Source organism: Cebus imitator, unplaced genomic scaffold (genome assembly GCF_001604975.1).
Source record: "Cebus imitator isolate Cc_AM_T3 unplaced genomic scaffold, Cebus_imitator-1.0 Scaffold442, whole genome shotgun sequence".
Lineage (NCBI taxonomy): Eukaryota > Metazoa > Chordata > Mammalia > Primates > Cebidae > Cebus > Cebus imitator.
The window spans coordinates 1,141,265-1,151,311 of record NW_016107757.1 but is presented as its reverse complement, the minus strand read 5'-3'; the positions used below and the strand labels follow the sequence as shown (position 1 = coordinate 1,151,311).

The 10,047-nt window shown below is 38.1% G+C and overlaps 1 non-coding gene across 1 annotated transcript; it reads left to right on the top strand.

Moving 5' to 3' along the window:
- The first annotated feature begins 4,853 nt into the window (after positions 1-4,853).
- On the top strand, positions 4,854-4,956 carry LOC119468507. The gene has a single exon (XR_005197185.1). It is a non-coding gene; the product is annotated as a small nucleolar RNA U13 (small nucleolar RNA).
- The last annotated feature ends 5,091 nt before the right edge of the window (positions 4,957-10,047 follow it).

Sequence of the window (10,047 nt, the reverse complement as noted above, 5' to 3'; positions counted from 1 at the left end):
ACAAGCATGTGCCACCACACCCAGCTATTTTTTGTATTTTTAGTAGAGACGAGGTTTGACCATGTTGGCCAGGCTGGTCTTGAACTCCTGACCTCAAGTGATCCACCTACCTCGGCCTCCCAAAGTGCTGAGATTACAGGTGTGAGCCACCATGCCTGGCGAGTGGTGATTTTTAAGCTGCTTACATGCCAGAATAAAAACAGAAAGTCCTGGACATATTGATTTAGAGTTGTTCCTGAGATACCTGCATGGAACTGTCCAGTATGCCAAAGGGTATTGATGTGGCTTTCAGTAAGCTGGAGATCAGACCCAAACACTGTGTGTAAGCAGCTGGTGAAATCATGGAATGTATAAAGTTAACCTGGGAGTGAACTAAAGACAGCCCTGGGTAATTCCAACATTAAAGGGGCAGCATACAATTTTGAATGAGCACAAAATATATAAAGTCACTTTCAGATAAAATTAAGTTTTCCCTGGTAAACTTATTTCCCTGGTAAATTTATATGAGCTATAACAAGTTATAGCTCATATAAATTTATCAAAGTTCATTACCTTTTACTCTTTTACACCCACACCTCCCACACCTCGTTTAACTAGAGCAATTATATTACATAATCTGCTCATCCTGGGGCAAATTTTAAGGTGTAGACTTTTTAACAGTGGAATAAAGTATTTCCAACTATCTTTTAAATAAGGTTCTATACATTGTTCAATTCAAATCTTTTGTTTAAACATATCGCTTTAAAGCAAATCTATTTTATTCTAGTTGGCAAACTAGAGAAAGTTTTGAGTACTGAATGCTAAACCTCCAGAAGTAGGATTAAAATTTTAGATGCTTGAGGATTCCAGGAAAAAACAACATTTCTGCATGCTACAGTAGAATAAAGGCTGGGAGGACACATCTGCCAAACTTTATGTTATAATTAAGTCACTTTGTACTGACATAGCTTTAGTTTAGAAGAGAATGTTTGTGGGGATTTTTAATCAGATAAAAATAGGGCTGCTGTTTTCTCTATACCAATTAACATAGTTGACATTTAGCCAGATCTACCCTGGACACAGCAGGGGATGTACAGTTTGTCCTGGTTCTGTGGGAAATGGAAAATGCAGTACTTGGCACAAGAAAAATATGTGAACCCAAAAAAATGTTGTCAAATATAGCAAGTCAAATTAAGTAAATTGATTTACTGAAGGGCAGTCTATGCTTTCGAGAGAAAAAAGCAGGAAGAAAGCCTCTTTGGACTACTAAAAAGCTGAAGAGACCTTGAGTTTAACTATTAATATATTTAGTTACAGTCATTTTTTTAGCATTTAAATATGCAATTCTATGATGAGTTTAAGAAAGGAACTGACAGTGGCTCATACACAGCATATAAAGACGTCTTAAGGCCGGACACTGTGGTTCACACCTGTAATCCCAATACTTTGGGAAGCCAAGGCAGGCAAATCACTTGAGGTCATGAGTTCAAGACCAGCCTGGCTAACATGGTGGAATCCTGTCTCTACTAACAATATAAAAATTAGCCAGGAGTGGTGGTGCACACCTGAAATCCCAGCTACTCAGGAGGCTGAGGCAAGAGAATCGCTTGAACCTGGGAGAACGAGGTTGCAGTGAGCTGAGGTCGTGCCACAGCACTCCAGCCTGGGCGACAGAGTAAGACTCCATCTTAAAAAAAAGACATGTTAAAAATTCTTAGCACAGAAAGATCACTTACATGCCATCTAACTCAATTCCTTCACTTACAGATGAGGAAAATTGATCCCAGTGATGTTAAATTACTTTCATCAAGTCACACTGATAGGTTGCCTTCTCAGAACCTCTGCCACACATCCTTCAGCTCATACACTAAAAACTTTATGAGAATATCAGCAATATGGTAACATTTCAAATAACTACAATGCTTGAAGAATAGTTTATTCTCATTCATTTAAAATTCTGATTAATGTTTTGAAAGAAAAGTATTTTTATGTTTATAGCTTCTTAAAAATGTATCTCAGGTGTCTTAGCTCATAGTAGCACCTTTATAAGTAATAGGTTGAAAACATGAAATTGCTGATATTAGCCACTTTTATAAACCACAAAACCAGCAAATTTCAACCAGGTGCAGTGGCTCAAGCCTGTAATCCCAGCACTTTGAGAGACTGAGGTGGTTGGATCACCTGAGGTCAGGAGTTTGAGACCAGCCTGGCCAACATGGCAAAACCCTATCTCTACTAAAAAACACAAAAATTAGCCGGGCATGGTGGTGGGTGCCTGTAATCTCAGCTACTGGGGAGGCTGAGTCAGGAAAATCACTCTAACCTGGGAAGTGGAGCTTCCAGTGAGCCGAGATCACACCACTGCACTCCAGCCTGGGTGACAAAGTGAGACTCTGTCACACACAAAAAAAGAAAAAAAACGAAGAAAATTTTGGGACTTGTATTACCCTCCAAGATGGATTTCAGTGATCTTTATCTATTGGTATTCAAATCCTTGTATAGCCCATGCCCAAGATGAACAGGAATGACCTGTGCAACCAATAGAATAATGAGGAATTGAGGATGTTTGACTTCTGAGGCTAAGGTCATAAACAATATTGCAGCTTCCACTTTGCTCTTTCTTGGCTTACTCCCTCTGGCAGGAATCAGCCACCAAGTTATGAGAACACTCAAACAGTCCAAGGGAAAGGTCCATGTGGTGAAGAACTCAGACCTCCCACCAACAGCCTGCACTAACTTGCCAGCCTGTGAAATGAGCCATCTTGGAAGCAGATCTTCCCACACCACAGTAAAGCCTCCAGAAGCCCTGACCAACATCTTGATTGCAACCTCATGAGGCACCCTGAACCAGAACAAACCAGCTAAGCTGTTCCCAAATTCCTGGCGTATGGAAACTATGTGAAATACTGTTTTTTGTTTGTTTTATAGAGACAGCGTCTCCCTATGTTGCCCAGGCTGAGAGTGCAGTGGCTATTCATAGGCACACAATCAGTACACTACAGCCTGGAATTCCTGGGATCAAGACATACTCCTGCCTTAGCCTCCCAAGTAGCTAGGACTATAGGCACATGCCACAGTGCCCACTGAGATGCTATTGTTTTAAGCCACTAAGTCTTGGGATAATAGGTAACAAATATGGAGCTTTTACAAATATGTATCTAGGCCGGGTGCAGGGGCTCATGCCTGTAATCACAGCACCTTGGGGGGCCAAGGCAGAAGGATCTCATGAGTCTAGGAGGTTGAGACCAGTCTAAGCAACATAGCAAGACCCTATTTCTACAAAAATTAAAATGAAGTAATTAGCTGGGCATCGTGGTGTGTGCCTGTAGTTTTTGCTACTAGGAAGGCTGAGGGGGAGAGGATCACTTGAGTGCCGGTGTTTGAAGTTGTAATGAGCCATGATCGTGCCACTGCACTCCAGCCTCGGAGTGAGACCCTGTCTTTAAAACAAATAAACAAACAACCTGTCTACACACACACACACACACACACACACACACACACACACACACAAATATACGTGTGTGTACATATATATATATATATATGACTAGAGGCCAGACATAGCGGCTCATGCCTGTAATCCAAGTACTTTGGGAAACTGAGGAGGGAGGATTGTTAGAGCTCAGGAGTTTGAGAATAGCCCGAGCAACATAGTAAGACTCCATCTCTATGAAAGAAAATATAAAATAAAATAAAATATAGGACTAGATAGTATTAGGAAAATTTACAGCATTACTATGGGGGAGACAAAGGAATGGCATTTTGTTTGTTTTAAAATATAGTTTATAGTTCATGTGGTTTCCTTGGACCAATATGACCCTTCCTAAATCCATTCCAGAGATTATTATTTTGGGTCTCATTCCACTACCCTCTAAGAAGCTCTCCCTGAAAGGTGACTGAAGTTCAAACCAATGTTTCTCTGCTTTGATCCTCAGTAAACTTGTTGGACTTCACAGTTCATTCTTTTAGTATCTAATTTTTAATTATTTCAAGTAAGCATTGCTTATCTCTTCAATTAGATCAATTAGATTGTAAAATTCCTGCATCCGGGACCACATCTTTTAATTGTTTTAAATCTCTTCCCTTCAACATAGTTGTCTGCTGGGGGCACCTTACATGAGTATGATTACTCATTTATTGATTGACCAAATTAATCGACTCGCTTCTTAACATAGTTTTCCTCCTTGAAGATCATTTTATCTTAGAAATCATTCTTTACTTCAGAATGTGGCATAGATTTTCGACATGGACATTTTTCCCTCAAGAAAATCATATAGTACTTTAAAACACCCAAGTCTATCATGTAATCATCTTCGAGTTATTCATATTTAAGAAATGTGCTGAATTTTTTTGCTATCACTTTGTGACTTTCTCCAATTGTGAGGTTACCAATTTTAATTATATTATTTTATAATTGCTAAAATACAAGTTAGGCCAAAAAGAGCTTGCTGTGGCAACTGTGCATGGACTCTGTCCTAAAGTCCCACCCCTAACATTTGTAGTGGTGGGACCAGATGATACATAGTGGCCTATATATCATATGTCTAAATATTTCAAAGTCAGTTATCAAACTATCAAACTTTTAGGGAAAAAAAGCATGTTCTATTCTTCTACTTTGACAAATTTTCTTCCTAGTTGTTTCTTCTCTGAATTTCAGTTTCATGTTTTCTATTTCTATTTTGACCTTAAGTTGTACTCATTCTCAAAGTCCTAGAAGATTAAAAAAAAAAAAAAAAACCAAAGCGACTGTATTCAAAGTGTTCAAATATATCTTCCATCCAAAATTGTAAAGTAAATTTGAAAACTGAAAAATTCTCATTATTTAATGTTTGAAAGGAATTTTTCTAAAGCATTCAATATAATCTCTCCTGATCATTTTGTAGTTCATGAGTGTGATGATTGGTGTTCATGCACGTGTGTAAGATGTGCCACCCTTGAACCTTATTACAGCATTGGCACATGACCTGTTTGACATTGTTATAAGTAAAATGCTTGTTCCTCAGTACTGCTAGGAAAACTTAACATTCAGACAAAAAGTTATCTCAGCAAGGCAATTTTACTTTCTGCGGAAAGGGTACTACTTGCTAGCAGTCTAGCCACAGGAGTACAACGAACAAAAGAAAGGCAGGCATATTTATTCCTTATGCATTGGTTTCTTACTGCTGTGTCCAATCTCCATTGGTTGAAGCTAGACTTCACAATCTAAACTAAAACCTGATTGTCTAACAACTTAAAACTTTTCTAAATAGGTAAAGGCAATGGAGAACAAAGGAAAAGAGGAAGTTGCTTTCGAAAGGACTTAGAAAAGTAATAACATTCCTAAATAAGGAAGGGGCATAGGCTGCAAGCTAGGACATGCTTGTGTGCACATTCAGCACAAATATTTTGGTTAAAGTGCAAGGACATAGAATGTTCTTATTCCTTTATGTCTGACAGCTACATAGGATAGGGCTTAACAAAGAGTTATTAGCAAAAAGCCAGAAGGCATTGAAAAAAGTTAGTCTTTGAAAGAAATTCCTATTTCTAAAATTTATTATTATTCTTTAACAAGAAGGGAAACATTGAAGAGGAACTTTTTACTTTTCACAGACACAAAAAAAGAAACAAAAGAAGAAAACTAATAAACTCTCTTAAAATTTCTAAAGAGAAAAGCAAATTATAACCATTATGTATCAACTTTTTTTCAGATTCATCATCTCTTTAAAGATCCAAATTTTAAATCAAAAAAATTAAATAAAAATGTTTAAAATTTTTATTTGCATCTATTTAAATATCTGAATAAAAATAAAACCATTTTCAATGATCACATTCAATGCCCATTCAGTGGCCAATGTAAAGAAGTGGTATCACACTTTATGCATGTTATATATAACCTTCACATACACACCATAAATGTTCCTCAGCCACCATATTTAATTATTGCAAATAAAATATTAGTTCACAAGTAGTAAGAAAATACAAATTAAAACATGATGAAGGACAGGCGCAGTGGTTCAATCCTATAATCCCAGCACTTTGGGAGGCTGAGGTGGACAGATGGTGAGGTCAGGAGTTTGAGACCAGCCTGGCCAACATAGTGAAACCCTGTCTCTACTAAAAATACAAAAAACTAGCTGGGTGTGGTGGTGAGCACCTGTAATTCCAGCTACTTAGGAGGCTGCGGCAGGAGAATTGCTTGAACCCCGGAGGTGGAAGTTGCAGTGAGCCAAAATTGTGCCATTGCACTCCATCCAGCCTGGGTGACAGTGCAAGATTCCATCTCAAAAAAAATACATACAAAAATTAGCTGGGTGTGGTGGCACAGGCCTGTTCCCAGCTACATGGGAGGCTGAGGCAGGAGAATTGCTTGAACTCGGAAGGCAAAGGTTGCAGTGATCCAAGAGTGTGCCACTGCACTCCAGCCTGGGCAACAAGATGAGACTCTGCCTCAGGAAAAAAAAAAAAAAAGAAAAGCAAGCAAATGGATGCTTTGTGTGCTGGAAAATGATAATGCATTATGCAAAAGTCTCTTGCACTCTTGCTAACTGAGAGGAAAGATCTGAAAAGTTAGTCTCTTCTCCTACAACAGAATGTGCTTCTGTTATCCACATTCTCCTAATAAATTGCTCATGTTCGTTTCCAAATCTGATGGTGGTTTAATTCAGAAGACATCACAGGATTTGGACACAATTGCCTTTTCATTTAATGTCAGAGGGTAAGAGATATAAAGAAGCATTTCCCTGGGCCTTAAATGCTGTTAAGCACGAGAGTGGATGTGTAAGATCACACTGTGTCAATGCTAAGACCCAGATCTTGAGTGTCAGAGGTGCCCATGTGTTATTTAATAAATTTATTTTTTGTGTCGTGATACGTAGGGACTTCTAAAGCACAGGGCCTAAGACTAGGGCCACTTTGCCCAGGTAGCAGGGTTGTACTATTGTATGAAAAGTTAATCACCAGAAGTCAGAAAATTTATTCTAGTCTCATGTATGATTTACAGATTAAATTATTTGATTATATATGTATTTTTAATGGCAGGGTCTCGCTCTGTCACTTAGGCTGGAGTGCAGTGGTGTGATCTCAGCTCACTGCAACCTCTGTCTCCCAGGTCCAAGTGATTCTCTTTCCTCAGGCTCCCGAGTATGAGGTATTACAGGCAGGCATCACCACACCCAGCTAATTTTTGTATTTTTAGTAGAGACAGGGTTTCACCATATTGGCCAGACTGGTCTCGAACTCATGACCATAAGTGATCTGCCCACCTTGGCCTCCCAAAGTGCTGGGATTACAGGCTTGAGCCACCAAACCCAACCCATATTAAATAATTAAGTTATTCATAGTGATCTATTAATGAGAGTGCAGACTCTTGAGAAATGGTGATTGGGTTCACATCTCAACGTTGTCAGTTAGTTGTATGACTTTGGGCAAGTTACTCAACTTTCTGTGCCACAATTTCCTCAACTATAAAACAGGGATTAAAAATAGTAATATCTTCAAGGATGGTTGCTATGCTTAAAATCCAATTCTACTGAGGAAGGTGCTGAGAACAGGACACGGATCATAGCAAGTTCTATATATCTATTGCTCTTACTACATGCGCACTCTCCAAAGCATTCTGTAGAACCTAATCCACTCTTGGAAATAACACAATAATTAATGATAATTATAATAATTACAGTTTTTGAATAGCTCCCATGTGCCAAGCACAGCATTTATATTGTTTCATTTAATCCTCAGAATCCTGACAGGTAGGCATTATTCTCAATTCTCAGAGGAAGAAACTGAAATTCAGAAAGATGAAGTCATCTGTTCAAAGGCATAGATAGTAAGTGACAGAGCTGAGCTTTAAATGGAAGTTTTCTGAATCCTAAACCTGTGCTCTTTCTACTTTGTTCTTGGTGGACAAACCATATCTCTTAATCCCTAGTTCTGAGATCATAGAATACAATGGTTCTGTTATTTATAAAGATGAAAATTACAAATAATTTGTAATCACCAAACTGAACTCCTTAAAGGCAGAGATTGTTTCATTCTGCCCCCCAGCACAATGCCTGAAGCACAGTAGATAAATAATATTTGTCCAAACAATGATGATTAATCTGGAGACAACAGTATTCTAAGGAAATGAACAAACTTTTTTTTTTTTTTTGAGACATGGTCTTGCTCTGTCACCTGAGCTGGAGTACAGGGTATAATCTGGAACTCCTGGGCTCAGGTGATTCTCCTGCCTCAGGCTCCTAAGTAGCTGGGCCTACAGGAGCACACCACTATGCCCAGCTAATTTGTTAATTTTTATTTTGTAGAGATGGGGTTTCATTATGTTTCCTAGTCTGGTCTCGAACTCCTGGCCTCTAGCAATCCTCCCCCCTCAGCCTTCCATAATGCTAAGATTATTGGTGTGAGCCACTGCACACAGCCAGACATAGTATTTTGTGAATTGACAGTCTATAGGGTCATTGAGACAGTTGCAATACTTCCTCTACTTCATGTAACACATTTTTATATAATAAGCAATAATTTTTTTAGCCAGAGCAATAGAGTGAGACCCTGTCTCTAACAATATTTTTTTATAATTTTTAAAAAAATGAATAAACCAGGCACAGTGGTGCATACCTGTGGTCCTAGCTACTTGGGAGGTTGAGGCGGGAATGTGCTATAATTGTGCAATTTCACTACAGGCTGGGTGACAGGGAAGAATCTTGTCTGTTAAAAATAATGATCATCATCATTTTTAAAGTTCAGTTATACTTATACCCTCTGATCTTGCTTTGACATTTTTAACCATGACATATAGACCTTGACTCTCCCTTGAATCTTACTGAAATGAAGACCAGGTTATTTAACTTTCTTCTGGCTTTAACTATTATTCCCATGATCCTTGCTAGAAAACAAATTACAGGATATTTGGAGATATTTTCTTGTTTAGATTTGAATTGCCTGAGCTATTTTTTTTTTTTTCTCAGAAAAATCTTATAGTATACACAGTTTCATACCAGCTTGGCACATGGTTATTTGGCCCATCTGCCATTTTAAATAACATTTAAATTTAGGTTTATATATTTTTAGTGATATGGTGGTGATGCTATAGAGTTTTATTCCGAGAGTTTCAGTTCTTCAGGAGTTCCACAAGGAGCAACCTGCATGTAGTACTGAACAATGTCTTTAGATGCATTTTCTACCAAGATTTAGGGGAAAAAAGAAAACTCCTCAAGTGTATCCCTCTTCTGCTTGACTAGAGAAGCAGCAGTTTATTTACACTTGAGTTCAGGTTAGGAAAAAGACGGAGGGGGTTTCAAGCAAACTCATACAGCAAAAGCTCAACTCTCTGGCAACTGCTAACCAAAATGGTGGTAGAAAGAGACTGTGTAAGACACAGTCTCAAGTATCTACTGCCTCATCCTTTCTTAGTGATGAAAACTTTATTTTGGCTGGGTTTATAGCCACTCAAAAAGAAGGGGAAAAAAAAGAAAAAAACCCCCTTGCAGTTAGGTATGTAGGTATGTGACTAAATTCTAATCAATGAAATGTCATTGAAATTGTTTTTTTGAACTTCAAGGAAGGCTCCTGAGTAGCTGGGATTACAGGCATCCACCACCACACCCAGCTAATTTTTGTATTTTTAGTAGAGACAGGGTTTCAACATGTCGGTCAGGCTGATCTCAAACTCCTGACCTCAAGTGATCTGCCCACCTTAGTCTCCCAAAGTGTTGAGATTACAGATGTGAGCCACTGCTCCCAGGCCCGAATGTGAATTTAACCTCAAGCATCAAACTGTTTTATACATTACATTGAAAAGTTGCTCACAGCTGTTTCCCCAGAAAACCTAGTTTTCTTTTCAAATGTTCCCTCATATTTGCGTTCTAACCTCTAAAATGTTTCAATCTGTTTAATATATTGAGTCTTATAAGGTTATAATTTAATTTCTTTTTAAGTTTGATTTTTACCCTGGAAAAGAGATTTTACATGATCGATAATAAATAATTAGTAGGGAGGTAGCCAAAAGTAGAGGATGGGAACATAAAAGAAAATGAAAAAAAAAAAAATACACTTTAACCCAGAAGAAAATTTATCTTTAAGTTTTTTTTC